The sequence below is a fragment of the Equus caballus genome, chromosome 5 (assembly GCF_041296265.1).
Source record: "Equus caballus isolate H_3958 breed thoroughbred chromosome 5, TB-T2T, whole genome shotgun sequence".
Lineage (NCBI taxonomy): Eukaryota > Metazoa > Chordata > Mammalia > Perissodactyla > Equidae > Equus > Equus caballus.
In genome coordinates, this window is record NC_091688.1 from 46,845,330 (window position 1) to 46,862,551 (window position 17,222).

The following is a 17,222-nucleotide window of genomic DNA, read 5'->3' on the forward strand; positions in this document are numbered from 1 at the left end:
ATTGCTGACTATTCATACATGATATTTTACTGTTTTAATTATTATAATTTATGGCATTTAAAATATGCCATAGGATTAATAAACCACATAGAGTTAATCCTTATTACTCTTTTTAAAAAACAATTTCTCTGAATATTACTGCTTGTTATTTTTCCATTTAAACTGTCCAGTTTGAATAAAAAAGAAAAAGCCTTTTAAATATTTTTATGAAAACCATGTTAAATATGGACACCAAGTTAAGGAGAGGTACCGACGTTATGACGTTTAGTTTCCTACCCAAAAACATAGTATATCTTGGTTGATAGGTGTATCCTGGCTACCCTAAAGCAGTGGTTGTCGAACTTGAGCATTTATCCAAATCACCGGAGAGCTTAAGTCAGGAATTGTCGGCCTACTCCGAGAGTTTCTGATTCAGCAGTTCCGAGGTGGGGCTTGAGAATTTGCATTTCTCCAAAGTTTCCAGGTGATGCTGATGATATTGGTCTTCGCACCACACTTTGAGAATAATTGGCTAGTGTAATGATCATCTTGGAGATGGTTGGCTGGATATACAAGGGAGACTAAAGCATATTTACAAACTTAAAAAAAAAAAAAGGTAGGACTGGTAAACGATCCTTAGGGAGGGGAGGCGGACGACCTGTAAGAGGAGTTAAAAGGGAATGTCCTCACTGTTGTGGAGAAGCCTGTTGATCGGTGCCAAACTTGGCTTCCACTCACCCTGGAAACCAATTTAACCCACACCACCCATCCCAACACTGAAAGGAGATGTAGCAGGAACAAACGTAAGGCAAACAACTTCAGAGTTTGGGGTAGAACATAGTTCTCCAATGGATCAATAACTAGCTCAAAACACGTGGGCGCAGCGCTGCAGAGACGCGGCCCATACTGACGCGACGAGACTGCCGCTGTGACCTCCCCCTCTGGCCCGCTCCAGGCCTGGCTCCTCCCTCTCCCTCCTCCTCCTTCCCCTTCTCCGGGCCGTTCCGCGCCCCTTCTCCGCCTCCCCAGCTCCTTTTCCAGGTCCCGCTCTTCTTTTTCATTTCGGGACCTTCTTAAACGAGTTGTATTTTACAGCCCTTTGCGACTGATGAACGTTTCAAACCCTAGCGGAGAACATTTTAACTAGCTTAGAAGGCCCTTCAATACCTCATCCAAAATTTCCCACCTACGAGAAGAGAACGAAGATATTTCCGTCAGGTCACGTCCTCAGGCGTCTTCTCCGTGGAGCAGAGTCGGGTCAGGACGGACGCGGAGCCCCCGGCTCCCGGACTCGGTTCCGGAAGGAGTCCAGACCCAGGCGGCGGGGCGTCAGGGACTCCTGGCCTCAACAACCTGACGCGCTGGAATCCCTGGTCCAGATTCCTTATTTGTGCTGAATTTGGGGCGCGTAGAGGCGATTCTTGGAATCATTTACCAAAGTTTTAAAACAACAGTGGCCACAATGGCTATTTAAAAGCTGTTGATTCTATTGGTAGCTGACAGACTTCAAAGAGAGAAAAAGAAAAAAACCGAAGCGCCCAACGTGGGGCTCGAACCCACGACCCTGAGATTAAGAGTCTCATGCTCTACCGACTGAGCTAGCCGGGCCCTGAAAGCGCTTTGTTTCCAAGATAGGTATAATTTCTTTCAAAGCAAGGGTGTATGGTCCAGTCACATATCAGTTGACGTCAAAAATATCTCCGAGTCTAGGATTTTGTTGCTGCAGTAGTAACTTTCTACCACGGAGGAGCCCGAGGCTTCAAGAGAATAATGGGTACTGAGCCGGGCCAGGCGGGCTTGCCCAGGACGCAGAAATAACAAGTGCTGAAATCTCGATGTTTCCAAAAATTCCTTTTGGACTGCGTCACTTTGAGAACCTGGTTTCCGGGATCCGGAGTCCTGAGAAGGAGGCGAAAGAGGGCGAGGGTACCGGGATGAGAGCCGCAAGCAGCCCCGGGGAGAAGGAGGGGTGCGGGGACGTGTGCTGCCGGGACCTTGGGGCTGCAGCCCCTATTTCCTTCTTCTTGACCCGAAACCGTTTTCTCCCCTAAACCATGAGGACCAGGGAGTGGGAGTGGGGATGCGGGTCCAGCAGGGGGTGGGAGTGGGGTTGAGGGTGAAGGACTCCACTGGGAAAATAAGTCCAATTCACTACTCATTTGGGCCAGGAGCTTGTTTTTATATACTGAAATTTTGTGTGGCCTCAGTAAGAGACCATATTCATTACGTGTAAAGGTGCCACGGAGATTTCAACTCGGATGGGATTCACGGCCTCAGGCGTACGCGCTCGCGGGAGATTTCACTCCACTCTCCTAAACGTTCATTTCCCCAATGTCTGGAAGAGGCGCTGAGTTTCGGAGTCACCAGCGAAGGGTTCTCTCCTCCGCTCAGGTGAAGGCTGAAGGAGACTCCCTCTGCAGCCTTGATCGCAGCTCCTAGGCTCTCCATACGGTCCTGAAGCGTCTCTGCCTTGGTTGGTCAGGTTTGCTAGGTCGGCGAGCCGCGGTGTGAGCTGAGCAGAGATATTCACCCAGTTCGCTGACTGCACTTGCGCGACGCTGCGTCTAGCGAAGGCGGGATTATATGAGCTTTTTTTCACCTTTAAAAGGTAAAAGTCACGCCCGCTAAAGGAGGCTGCGCTACCTGCCGTGACTCGGATTCGAACCGAGGTTGCTGCGGCCACAACGCAGAGTACTAACCACTATACGATCACGGCGCGCCACCTGCAAGGCGGCGCGCTAGTGCTGGATTTAATGGGTTTTAAAACAGAAATGCAGACCATGTGCTGCTGTTTCATCTGTTTCGGGTGATCCACATAGGGATCCACAAAATCCTAAACAAATAATTTCACTCCTCATCCTCGAAGCCCCGACACCTGAAGCTGCTTCTAAACCTAGACCCTAAACCTCGCGGGGCCGGCGCCAGCACCATCCTTTTCTCCTGGCGGAGGCGCGTCCGGCTCCTGACGACGTCTGAGAGCGGCGGCTGCACCCCAAGGACCGCGTTTCCAGTCGCCCCTTCTCCTATCACTTCTCTTTTCCCCTCCGAAAAATCAGGCTCCCGGCCCAGGGGTTCCAGTGGCAGCCCTGGAGGATTTTCCTGTTTACATCTCCAGCTTGTACCCTGGAATTGAGGTTTCTGACCCCAGAATGGTGGAACCGGAAGAGAAGCTGAGCCGGGGAGCTGCGGAAGGGGGTGACGGGCCCCCTCCTTTATTTTTTCTTGCTTTCGTCACCGCTCCAAGTAACTTCGCGCGCTCTCTCTCGGGAACTGCGGGTGTTTGGGCTACCCTCTTTATTTTGACTCCTCAATAAATCAGAGCTGCCTCCGAGAATTCAGAAAAATAAATCCGACCAGCCTTTACTTCAGAAACTTCCCTAAAGACCCCAAAAGGACTATTATCGTAAACTAGTGCGAAGCCAGCGGCCAAACGCAGCGAACACGCTTCGCTTGGGGGTGTGCAGCTATAAAAGACCTGGATGTTTGCTCTCGGGAGAGACTACCCAAGGGCTCGGAGTCTTCGGACACAAGGGTGGCCTAAGTCGGGTTTTTGTTGTTTGTTTTTTTTAACCTCTGCTTTGCGGGTCTACTCAAAGTTTTGGAGAAAAGCGAAAAAGAAAAGAAATAAAACAGGGAAAGTACTGCGTTGGCCGGGAATCGAACCCGGGTCAACTGCTTGGAAGGCAGCTATGCTCACCACTATACCACCAACGCACACCAGTAATCTGTGAGTCTGTCTTCATATGAGGACTAGCTCATTAAGTTTTGTTCCCACAATCTCTCTCCTATTCTGAGATTCATGTTAAGAGAAATTTTCAACACAAAGTCAAGGGAGAAAAAAGAGCAGCTCTCTAGGATTTCTCTTATAATTATATTGAAAATTCTATGGTGGTTTCATACTGTTTCACAGGTTTAAGGAAAGTCAATTCTAGTTTATCATCGTTTCAATGGGGCCTCTGAAATCCAGTGAAACAGTTAAGGCCTTATTCCGGGAGTTACCTCTACACATTTCGTTACGCATATGAGAGTGTTCCGTAGGGCAAATGCATAAAGGTAATATAATTGCAATTGAAAAGATATACACATTTTTCAGCTTTGGATACATATTTCCAAATTGCTGTGTGGAGAGAGATCATGATTTTTCACTATTCAATGAGTATTACCAAATTACATCAGTCAACTGGATATCGTCATTCTTTTTATCTTTGAGAAAGTGCAGGATAAAAATATGGAGGCTCATTTTAATTTGCATTTACTCTATTACTATTGAGGTTGATCATTTTTCATAAACTTACCAAGTATTTGTATTACTTTTGAGACTTACTAAGTCATATGCTTTGTCTATTTTTCTATTGGGTATTTATATTATATTTGTATTACTGATTTATACTAGTTTGACATTTGTCTTTTAATATTATTTATAGGATTTTTTAGATAGGCAGAAGTTTTCTGTTTTTATGTAGTCTAATCTGTCAGTATTATCATGTATGATTTCTGTCATTGCTTTTATCTTGGAAAAGTCTTCTTCAGCCCAATATTAGGATAATTAATTAGGATAATTAATTACTAATTTTTTTCTAGCTTTTTAATTGTTTCAGTTCGTGCATTTAGTTCTTCAATCCATTTAATATATGGTATGAGGTAGTAATCCCATTTCTATGAATTTATCCTAAAAAAAAAATCTAAGAATATACCCAATGATGTATCTACACAAATGTTCCTCAAAGTGTTATTTGTAAAACCAAAATTTTAGGTGGGAGCAGGAGAGAGAATACTAAAAGTCCAGAAACAAGATTGATTAAATCCATTTTGATGAAAATCGACATCATTTTTAAAAAATTATATTTACATTGTACATTGCTGGTGGGAGCATAAAAACCTCTAAAGAGGGCATATTGGCAATGTCTATGCACAAATGCACATACCTTCTGAACCATCATTTCAATTCCTGGACATTTACTCCACACGTGCAAAATGACATACGTACAAGATTATTTATGGCAGCACTGTTTGTGATAGCAAAGGATTAGAAATAACCTAAGCGTCCATCAACAGGAAGCTGGTTCGATTAATTATGGGACATCAATACAATGGAATACTACGTGCCATAGAAAAGAATGAGGAAGCTCCTCATGTCTAATCTGGAACTATTTCTAAAATATATTGTTAAGTGAAAAATCCAAAGTGTAGAGAAGTGTGTTTAGATTGCTATCATTTGTGCAAGGGGGGGAGCATATTTAGATATATCGTGTACTTGTATTTGCACAAAATACATTATAATTACAAAACTTAACACTGGTTGCCTTATTAGAGGAAAACTAGATGGCAGAGGTGAAAACTAGGTTTATGCCTTTTTTGCATATTTGAATCCTAAACCATGTAAATGCATTACCTTTTCAAAAAAATTAATTATTGAAAGAAAATATGTCGCTGAATATTTATTTCCACTGGAAAGTGTTTGAAATACATTAACAAAAAATAGCTGGTCATAAAATAGTATGTATACCATGATTCCCTTTTCTGTTTCAAAAATTGGATGTTAAGAGTTATCGTTAGGTGATAGAATTGTGAGCGATTTTTTTTCTTTACATTTTTCTGCATTTCCTGTATTTCGGCTTTGGGTGGATGAGGGAACTGACTGAGAGAAATAACGTTGTTAAAAGGATTTTATTAAAAACTAAAAAGGGAAAACGCCTGTAGAAAACTAAGGAGGGGGAAAAAAAGTCTTTCCCTGACCGGGAATCGAACCCGGGCCGCGGCGGTGAGAGCGCCGAATCCTAACCACTAGACCACCAGGGAAGCTAGCAACTTCTTCCCTTAAAGAGTATATGATTCCAACCAAATGTGGTTTCGACTGTGCGTGTTATCTCAACTGCGTAGGTTTTAAGATTCTTGACTACTGGGTCTTCCCCACGTCGAAACTGCTTCCTCGTATTTCTTTTTTGGAGTGGAAAATCTGTGAGAGAACTCCCAAGCGTGGCTCCCAGAACTGAGCGACAATAGTGTACACACGATCACAGTCCCCAAGACCAGAAACCAATGTCAGAAGAAAAACGCGAGAGTGCTTGCAGTGATTTCCTGAATTATGATCAGCAGAAAAGTAAAGGTCTCCAGATGAGGCTGTGCCAAATTGACCAGGAACTCTTCTTAAGAAATATGAAGTTCGTCGCATGCGTAACACTAGGAGATCCTGGTCTTATAGCAGCTTTTTGGTTTTTTGGTTTTTTCATCTCATGTGAATTTTGACCAAACTCTTGCCTAAAACGAATATTACAAACAAGAGAAAGTCACTCAGCCTATGGGTGCTTGGTGGTCAGGAATATCTGAGCGTATCTCGCCGGTGGGAGACTAAGAGAAGGGCAGGGTTTTGGAGCTCTAAAAATTTTAAATATGAAGAAGAGAGATAGTGACGAGGAAAAAAAAGAAAATTAGGGTACATGCCTTGACTGAAGGAACTTTTAAAACCATACCCATCAATGTATGCAAACTAACTTTATATGAGAGAGAAAAGAAAGCAAATGTGGCAAAATGTTAACAATGAATCTTGCAAAGAGTAATTGTGTCCATTATTTCACTCTTTCAACTCTTCCATAGGTTTGAAATTTTTAAAAATAAAAAGTTGAGAAAAACAAAACTGAAACAATAAAAAGCTTCCTCTCAGGCCTTCTTTGGTCAGATGACTGCAGTGTGATTAACTCTCTGCACATGAATTAAAACAGAGTTTTCTTTGTTCCTTTTCTCCCCCCCCCCTCACCCCCACCCCGCCCCGAGGAAGATTGGCCCTGAGCTAACATCTGTTGCCAATCTTTCTCTTTTTCTTTGGTATGTGAGCCACTGCCACAGCATGGGCACTGACAGATGAGTGGTGTAGGTCCATGCCCAGAATGGAACCCTGGCTCTGAGGGCAGGGAACTTAACCACTAAGCCACTGGGGCTGGCCCCAAATAGAGATTTTTAAAAGCAACCCCTATACACACTAACATCAGAAAATACTTTTGATAATAAATGAAATTGAGAATTCCAAAAATTGAATCATCAATGATGTGTACATATCAGCAGCACCTGACAGAAAAACGGGTGGTAGGATATGGGGTATTTGGGGTGGAGTGGGGGGGAGGTGTTTTGCTTTGCTTTTGTTAATGTTGTTTAAAATGTTTACATCAATGTTAAAATGTCGTTTAAGAAAAGTGTGAATCCTCGAGTCATCCAATCTCCACCTTCCTATGGGTTTAAATGCCAAAAATTAGGGGAAAGGGTAACTAAATGCTAGACATTTATTTTCACAAAAACCAAGTAATCTTCTTGTCACATGTCACCAAGGAGCCTAACAGAGCCCACTTCCTTTTACTCCAGCTCTGTTCCCACAGAACAGCTACTTGTACCCTGAGGCTGAAAAGAAGTATCTAATCTTCAGAGCAACATCCTGGGATTGTACCTGGGGGTGGGCACAAGGTAATATAATTTATGTCTCTATGTCACAGAGGAAATCAGCCTCCTTATGTTTTGGTCAACAGTCCATTTTCATCTATTATTCTGCCACCTGCTGGTAATTTTCCATAGCAGATGAGAACATAAGAAGAGAGCATGAGCTCTGAAACCTAGCCACCTTTCTCAACATCAAAGCACCAGGAGAAATCTCATCCTCAGGACAAGATTAAGCCTCTTCCAGTTCCTGGCACCACACACCTAAGGATAGATGGGCGAGGAGTTCTTTTCATTCACTTTATTCCATGTTCTATTTTCTTTTTCCATTTTTCAAACATTTAGATTATGTGCTACACTAGGTATTAAAGATACAGAAATTTACTTAAAGAGCTCACAATCTAGTAGAAAACCAAACAAAAAAGTGAATAAAAGAAAATGGATCAAGGAAGATTGAGTAGATGTACTTTTCCCTATTCCCCCTGCTAATAAAACTAAACCCCCTGGATACTGCATATAAAACAAACGTAAGAGACTCTGAAAGATGGAGAGAAAGAGGAAGATCAGCTAGGGGCCTCACAACCCGAAGAACCACACAGTGGTGATTTTCCTGGGTTTTTCTTTTTGCCTCATGTATCCCAAAGTTGGAGCTAAAGAAGTCAGCAAACCTGGAAATGCCAATGGGTGTAGCCAAAACAAACAAACAAACAAAAACCCAACAAAAGCCTGCTCTCTCTACCCAAAGGACCAGGAAAGAGGCAGCCTAGGAAAACAGAAAACTTTTAGGTCTTTAGAACAACAGGTCTAGTCCAGCCAAACACCAGAGAAAGAGCTGTCACTCACCTCTACCCACGCCAGCAAAGGCTGGATGGGGTGCCTAGACTTCCACCCTCACCAGGCCTGTAAGTAGGTGTTCCTCCCCTTCCCTGCTGGATTGGTATCACAGGAGACTTAGTAGAGAGTCCATACCTTCACCAACACCCAGTGATAACAAGGCCACCCCCATCCCCTAGTGTCAGTGGAGGCCATGTGAGGAGCAGTAAGGAGGCACTGCAACCTCTCCTAGCCAGGTTGGTATTAGTGGAGGCCTGGTGGGGAGCTGGAACTCCTACCCCTGCCCAGCAGTAATAAGCAGCCCCGCCCCTCAGGTGTCAATGGAGGCCAAGTGAGGACCCTGGACTCCTATGCCTACCTGTAACAAGGCACCCCCCCCCCCCCCCCGCCACCATTTCCTCTGAGTAGTATCAGAGAAAGGCAACAAAGACAGAAGGTTTAAATAAGATCAAGTCCAAAATGTCCAGGTTTTAATTAAAAAAACACTCATCAGACCAAAAATGAGGAAGATGTCTAACTTAAAACAGACAACACCTAGATGCCAGAGCTGTTAGACTTATCTGACAAGAATTTTAAAGCAATTATCACAAAAATGTTTCAACAAGCAATTACAAATGTGAAATAAATGAAAAATAGAAGGTCCTAGCAAAGAAATTAAAAGTTTCAGCAAAGAAATAGAAGATATAAAGAAGAAATGGAAATTTTAGAAATAAAAAAGACAACACAAAAACCCTCCATGGATGGGCTCAACGGCAGAATGGAGGGGACAGAGGGAAGAATCAGTGAACTGGAAGCTGGAACAATAGAAATTACTCAATCTGAAAAACAGAGAAAATAGAGTGGAAAAAAAAGAGCAGAGAGTAACAAGGACTTGTGGGATTAAAACAAAAGGTCTAACATTTGTGTCATTGAATTCCCAGAAGGAGAAGAGAAAAAGAACAGGACTGAAAAAAGTACTAAAAGTGGGCCAGCCCCATGGCCAAGTGGTTAAGTTCGTGAACTCTGCCACAGTGCCCCAGGGTTTCTCGGGTTCGGATCCTGGGTGCGGACATGGCACCACTCATCAGGCCACAGTGAGGCAGCATCCCACATGCCACAACTAGAAGGACCCACAACTAGAATATATAACTATGTACTGGGGCGATTTGGGGAGAAAAAGCAGAAAGAAAAAAATAGATTGGCAACAGTTGTTAGCTCAGGTGCCAATCTTTAAAAAAAAAAAGTACTAAAAGAAATAATGGCTGAAAACTTCCCAAATTTGGCAGAGGGGTAAACCTACCAATTAAAGAAGCTGAGCAAACCCCAAAGAGGATAACCCCAAATAAAGTCATGCCAAGACACATCACAGTCAAATTGCTGAAAGCTAAAAACAAGGAAAAATCTTGAAAGCAGTGAAAAATGACACCTTACCTGTATGAGAAAAACAATTTAAATAACAGCAGATTTCTTATCAGAAACTATGGAGGCCAGAAGTGACACAAAATTTTTCAAGCACTGAAAGAAAAGACTGTCAACCTAGATTCCTATACCCAGTGAAAATATCCTTCAAGAATGAAGGGAGTAAAACTTAACAACAAAAAGACAACTCAATCAAAAAATGAGCAAATGATTTGAACAGAATTTCTCAGAAGATATTCAAATAACCAGCAGGCACATGAAAAGATGCTCAATGTCATTAGTCACTAGGGAAATGCAAATCAATACCACAATTAGATACCACTTCACACATTCCAGGATGGCTATACTTTTAAAAAATGGAAAATAACAAGTATTGGTGAGGATGAGGAGAAATTCAAACCCTTGTACGTTGCTGATGGGAATGTAAAATGCCGCTGCTGTGGAGAACAGTTTGGCAGTTCCTCAATAAGTTAAACATAGAATTAAACACAGAATACAACCCAGTTGATCTCACTCATAAGAAGAAGATAAAAACAACAACAAACAAACACATAGAGACAGAGATTGGATTGGTGGTTACCAGAGGGGAAGGGGGGAGCAGGGAGGGCAAAAGGGGTGCTTAGGCTCACATGTGTGGTGAAGGACTATAATTAATTTTTGGGTGGTGAATATGATGTAATCTACACAGAATTCGAAATATATTATGATGTGCAACTGAAAGCTGTATAATGTTATAATCCAATGTTACTGCAATAAAAAGATAAAAAATAAATAAATAAATACAACCCAGTAATTTTATTCCTAGGTATAAATCCCAAAGAACTTAAAACAGGTACTCAAATAAATACTTGTACATGCATATGCATAGCAGCATGCTATTCACAACAGATAAAAAGTAGAAACAAATGGTTAAGCAAATGGTAATATACACATACAATGGCATATTATTTGGACATAAGAAAGAAGGAAGTACTGCCATGCTACAAGTGGGATGAACCTCAAAAACACAAAAGAAGCCAGACACAAAATGTCACATATTGTATGATTCCATGTATATGAAAGGTCCAGAATGGGCAAATCCATAGAGACAGAAAGCAGACTGGTCATTGCCAGAGGGTGGGGAGTGACTGTATAATGGATACAGGGTTTCCTTTTGGAGTGATGAAAACGTTCTGGAACTAGATAGTGGTGATGGTTGCACAACATTTTGAATGTACTAAATGCCACTGAATTGCACACTGTAAAATGGTTAAAACTGTGAACTTTATGTTATATGTATTTTGCCACAATAAAAAATAAGTGAAGGGGATATCCTAGCAAGATTTTTTGTAGATACAGACAAAATTATTTTAAAAGTTATATGGAAAGGCAAAGGAACTAGAATAGCTAAAATAAATTCTGAAAAAGAAAAATTCAGTGGGAGGAATCAGCTTACCAATTTTCAAGACTTATTAAAAGGCAACAGTAGTCAAGACAGTGTGGTACTAGCAGAAGGATAAATACACAGATCAATGAAACAGAATAGAGAACCCAGTAGGAGACCTACACAAATATGCCCAACCGATTTTTTTTACTAATTGTGCAAATCAATTCAATGGGGAAAGAATAGATTTTCCATATACACTGCTGAAGAAATTGGACATCCTTAGGCAAACAAATAAAAAGCAAACAAAAAAGCCCTCAACCTAAGTCTATACCTTATAAATTCTACCTCAAAGTGGATGACCAACTTAAATGTGAAGAAAAACCTTTTAGAAAAAAAAAAATAGAAGAAACTCCTCATGATCTAGGTCTAGACAAAGACTTGACATCAAAAGCATGATCTATAAAAGGAAAAACTGATAAAGTAGACTTCATCAAAATTAAACACGTTTGCTCTGCAAAGAACCCTGTTACGAGGCTGAAAAGACAAGATTGGGAGAAAAATATGTGTAAACTACATACCCAACAAAGGACTATTATCTGGACTGTATAAAGAACTTTCAAATTCAACAGTGAAAAAAACAATCCAATGAGAAAGTGGTCAAAAGATATGAAGGGACATTTCACCAAAGGAGTATACAGATAGCAAATAAACATATGAAAAGATGTTCAGCAGCATTAGCCATTAGGGAAAAACCACAATTAGATATCACTACATACCTATGAGAATGGCTAAAATTAAAAATAATAACAACATCAAATGCTGATGAGAATAACACAGAGAAACTGGATCACTCATACATTGCTCATGGGAATGTAAAATGGTACAGCCACTCTGGAAAACAGTTTGGCAGTTTATTAAAACAAAATAAAACCCGAAATAAACAATTTCCATATATTTGCATTCCTGGGCATTTATCCCAGGGCAATAAAAACTAATGTTCACACAAAAATCTGTACGTAAATGTTTATAGCACATCTATTAATAAGAGCCAAAAATTGGAAACAAGGCAGATGTCCTTCAACAGGTGAATCATTAAACAAACTGTGGTATGTCTATACCATGGAATACTACGCAGAAATAAAAAGGAACAAACTACTGATACACACAATTTGGATGAATCTCCAGAGAATTATGCTGAATGAAAAAGCCAATCCCCAAAGATTACATACCGTAACCTGTTTATATAACATTCTTAAAACGACAAAACTATAGAAATGGAGAACAGATTAGTTGTTACTAGATGTTAAGGTGGGCATGGAGATGGGAGGGAAGTAGGTGTGGCAACATGAGGGATCCTTATGATGGAAATGTCCTGTATCCTGATTGTATCAATGTCAGTATCTTGGTTATAATATTGTACATAGTTTCACAAGATGTTACCATTGGGGGAAACTGGGTAAAGGGTACTCAGGATCTCTCTGTACTATATCTTACAACTGTATGTAAAGATACAATTATCTCAAAATAAAAAATTTAATTTATGTTTAATGGGTAGAGAGTCTCAGTTTTGCAAGATGAAAAGAGTTCTGGAGATTGGTTGCACAACAATGTGAATGTACTTAACACCACTGAACTGTACACTTAAAAATGGTCAAGATAGTAAATTTCATGTTGTGCATTTTGCACAATTAAAAACTTTTAAAAGAAACAAATTTAATAAAGAAAGAACAATTTTACAAACAAATAAAAATTAGAATTGATTAGGGCTAGAGAAGAGGTAGTCCTTTGTTGGGAATGAGAAAAATTGCAATTAATTCCACCAGAGGGAGTGAAGAAACAGAATGACTGCAGCATACCAGTAGCAATCTAGCCTTAGAAGTGATGATATCGCCTCTCCAAATTATTTAAGACTCCCTTTTACGTGGAGCTTCAAGATCCGTCTGAGCCCCTAACCACTTTATGACATCAGATTTTCCCACATAATGCCAGACATCAATCTCAGCTCTTCCTATTATCATTTCCTGTGTGCGTGGACACTCCTTCCTTCACTCTCACTTTAGGCTAGTGGTTCTCAACCTGAGCAGCACATGAAATGACATGCGGAGTATAAACAAAAAAATCCTGGTGATTCAGTCCCATCCCCAGAGGTTCTGATATAATTGGTTTAGGGTATAGTCTAAGCATCAGAATTTTCTAAAGCTCCCCAGACAATTATAACATGCAGCCAAAAGTGAAGAGCCACTGCTTTAGGCACTGGAAAGTGCACTTTTTCCGGTAAGCACTATATTACATTTGTCTTGCATTTGACTGTTATTTTTCATTTGTGTATATTTTGTCTCCATGTCAAGACCGTAATCTCCTAGAAGGCCTTAATTCTATCATTTATTTCTAGCAAATGTCGTGTTTAGTGAACACCTGAAGAATTGAACTAAGCCAACTAGCTAAGAATGTTCCTGGCGTGGCAACAGGATCCAAGTTCATTTTGGTTAATTAATATAGTTCAAATTCAAGATGAAACAGGGAAAGGAGATAAAATCTAACATTTGGGAGAATGGCAGACATTATTCCTGACATAACAGTGGTTAAAGCACAGGCCTAAACAACTGAAAAATTTTTGCCTGATTAGCAATAAATGTCTGAGGACCAAAAAAAAACCACACAAGGCATTAGTCATCAACCCTAATCACTATTCATTTCTCATGATGAGTTCTTCTACCAGTCCAGTTGGATTTTGTCCACAACATTTATCACAAGTATGCCAACAGCTCTCCAGGAGATGGAGGACCACATGTGTGCTAGAGTCCAGAAATCAATCAGAAACACCCAAAGTCCTTCTGAAGAACAGTCTAGGTGAACATCTCCAGTGTATAAATAAAAATCCAGCAGGTAGACCCAAAGGGGTGGTAATTCATACACTAAAGTTCACCCTACAGTATCTCCTGGACTCCGGTAATTTGGAATAATCCATATATAAGGGGCTTAAAATACCTGATACTTTGAGGAGATATCCTGCTGTGCAATTAAACAGCCTAAATGTCCCCTGTGCCCAGCCAATTTCCAAGTTCTGCTCAGATGAAGGGACAGGGTAAGTGCTGGAATTATAAAGACTTTTGGCATCAGAAGAGATACCTTAGATCAAAAATATAATCTACTGGTTTTTCAAGCCATTTTAGTAATAGAATCCTTTTTTCTAATGAAATCATACCCCAAGTCCCGAAGTGTAAAGCAGCTCAAAGCAGAGCTGCTCTGGTTTGGATAGGGGTGTAGGGAGTCCCTAGAACACTTGGAGCAGGGGTTTGAAATCCAAATTCCACAGGTGAAGGGGCTGAGGGTTACCTTTGTGTGGCCCTGTCCTTGGGAGGCTCCAGAGAGACATCAAGTACATGAATTAAAAAGAATTAACCATCTGTCTTCTATGAAAGTGTTGGGAAGGTCATGTCCTTAGCTCCACAGAAATAAACTGTTTCTAAAGCAAGGATCGTCCATACAGTGAAAAGACCTGCTAAGCCAGTTTAGGTCATGGTAGTGTGAGACTACCTAGGATTGAGAATATCTAGCAGTATTCCTCAACCAAAGTGGTACCACCTTCCCTGGGGGCCTTTGGAAATAAGTAGGGGCACTTTTAAAATTTACAATGACTGGGAAGGCAGATGGCACTTGGGAGGGGAGGGGAGACGAGAATGCTAAATGTCTGGCAGTTCCAGAGGACAAAGAATTATCCCTCCCATAATGCCAGTAGGGCCCCATTTAGAAACACTGAAGGCAATGGAAGCCTGAAAGATTTAGGTTACTTTACACTCAAGGTCCTTACCACACACCTCAATATGTTCTGAACCCTAATCTCTCTCTTATTACTTTCACTGCCTCTGCTCCACCCTCATCAGTTACTCACACTCACCTTCACAATCAAGAGAATAATCCTTTTTTCAGATGTTAGAAGTTCTGCAACTCCCATGGAGGCCAGGAGCCACTGATGGCTGGCTCCACAAACATAACCAAAACCATGTGAAAAATAATAATGGCTTTTTAACAGTGTGCCTAACTCTTCACGTGGTCAGGATGTTGAACACACCACAAAGGAAACAAGAAACATAAAAACACTTTATGGCAACAAGACAGAACTGAGTTCTACTCAAATAGTTAATAGTTTTCCCCTCTACAAGACCTCAAGATAGAAATTAATAAAAATAAATAAACAAATAGTCCTGAGGCTCCAGTAAAAACAAAAAAGAAGAAAAGAAATTAATGTAAACCAGATAAACAAAACTAAATCTATGAGGGTGTACACTACAGTGGATAGTCTTCAGCAACTCAAGTATTTTTTAGAACTATTTGATGGCCAGAACAGAACTGCTTCAAAGGCAACGTGAAATACCCTTGGAGCAGGAAGAGCAGAATCCTCCTGCCTATGGTTCTATTACTGCTTTGAGCTGAGTATTGACTGATTTACTCAAGGGTGATTTAGCAAGTGTCCACCTTGCTCTTACTGCTACCCACAGCAAAGAGGTGGCTCCCTGGTGGTCTAGTGGCTAGAATTCAGTGCTTTCACAATAAAGAGAAATCATGTCTTGTCTATTCTAGCCCTCTAATAAGAGGTATAATGGTTAAAATTATCAAGTGCACATACTTGAGCATTTTTCTGAGGACAGGGATCATATCTTTCAGATTTTGAAAATGAGTCTGTGAGCCAAAAAAGTTAAGAACCATTGACTTATAAACTCTCAGTCCCAAGTAATCTCACACTGCCAACATCCTAATCAGTTTAACAAAAGGAAACCCATCTTTTACTGCATCAGCAGTCTTTGATTTTAGAAACATTTTATTTTTGGAACTCTCATTGTAATACAGGGAAATGCAAGCACTGCTTTCTTCACCTTTCCAGGAAATGACAAAAACATCAAATGTGTGGGTAAAGGTGGCACAAAGAATATGTCTTTAGGTAATAGCTCCAAATGAACAAAATGTCAAAAGTTCAAGCTATGAAAAATGAATGCCTTTTTATTTAATTTAAATTTAAATTCACATTTCCAAAAATATTTCATTTGCTTTTATTTGAACTTTAATTTTTCCAAAACAGATTTGACATGACTTGCAAAAAAATAAACACCTTACATGTAACCAAAAACAAGCATAACAAAAAACAACTAACATAAAAATAGAAAGTTCAAAAGCTATAGGAAAGACAAAATATATAGGAAAAACCCAAGCTAATATAAATACTATAATTGAGCATTAGATTTTCCTCTGAACTTCTAAACAGTTAAAACAAAAAGAGAAAGGAAATGAGTTGTGTAATTCTCATTGCTTCTTAAAAGGAAATATATCAAGCTGCCAAAAAAGGTAAACTTTTCTCATATGGTAAATTTATCAAGTAGACCCTTATACCTGTAACAACTGAACACCATAACGACCATCATTTGGTTTATCTGAAATAAATTTTGAAAAAAGCATCTTGTTTCCTTGTTTTTTCATTTGACACAAAATAAAAGAGGCTATCAAATGATTATCTTCTATTTTTTCAGCATACTGCAAGAAGTTAGGGGTTTAGTAATATAGTTTAAATAAGCTGAAACACATAAGAATTTTGTTGAACTCCTTCCATATATAGAAGCTGGATGCCAGCCTCTCTTCTCACCACTTAGTGATAGGCCCATTCTCCTAGCCAGCATTCTAATTTGAAGATCTAAGGACTGTTTCCTCTGTTCTATGTCTCACATCCCTGTCCAAATCTGTACCTTTTCTGTTTTCTTTTTCATCATCTAAACTCAGCCACCTGTGAACCTATAAAAGACGCTATAATGCAAAGAGTATTGGCTTCTGAGTCAGATAAATCTGGACTTGAATTAGACAACCTTGGACGAGATGGTCTCTGAGTTTCAGCTCCCTTATCTGTAAAATGGGCATAAAATCTACCTTTCAGAGTTGTTGTAAGGGTTATAAATCTCATACATAGCATCTGGCACCAGCAGATGTTCAGCAATGCTATTATTTAAACTACTTCTATTATGATGATTACTCTTGTCCAGGTAGATCTATTTTATTGTGTCTCATGACAATGCTCCCTACCCATTTCCAAAGCTTCTCTCTTATTGTAAGGCCAACATAATACCCTCTTGCTATGTTTCTCCTATCAGTTAACCTTGTCTGTTCTTTCAAAGATGATTCTACCCTCAGCTACAGGTGGGATTTTTTATCCTAGTACCAATAGTATACAAATTAGTAG

The 17,222-nt window shown here is 40.2% G+C and overlaps 2 non-coding genes across 2 annotated transcripts; both read right to left on the reverse strand.

Annotated features, from left to right (window-relative positions):
* Positions 1-1,514: 1,514 nt before the first annotated feature.
* TRNAK-CUU (transfer RNA lysine (anticodon CUU)) lies at positions 1,515-1,587 on the reverse strand. The gene has a single exon. It is a non-coding gene; the product is annotated as a tRNA-Lys (tRNA).
* Positions 1,588-2,623: 1,036 nt separating this feature from the next.
* Positions 2,624-2,695, reverse strand: TRNAH-GUG (transfer RNA histidin (anticodon GUG)). Its single transcript has one exon. It is a non-coding gene; the product is annotated as a tRNA-His (tRNA).
* Positions 2,696-17,222: the final 14,527 nt, after the last annotated feature.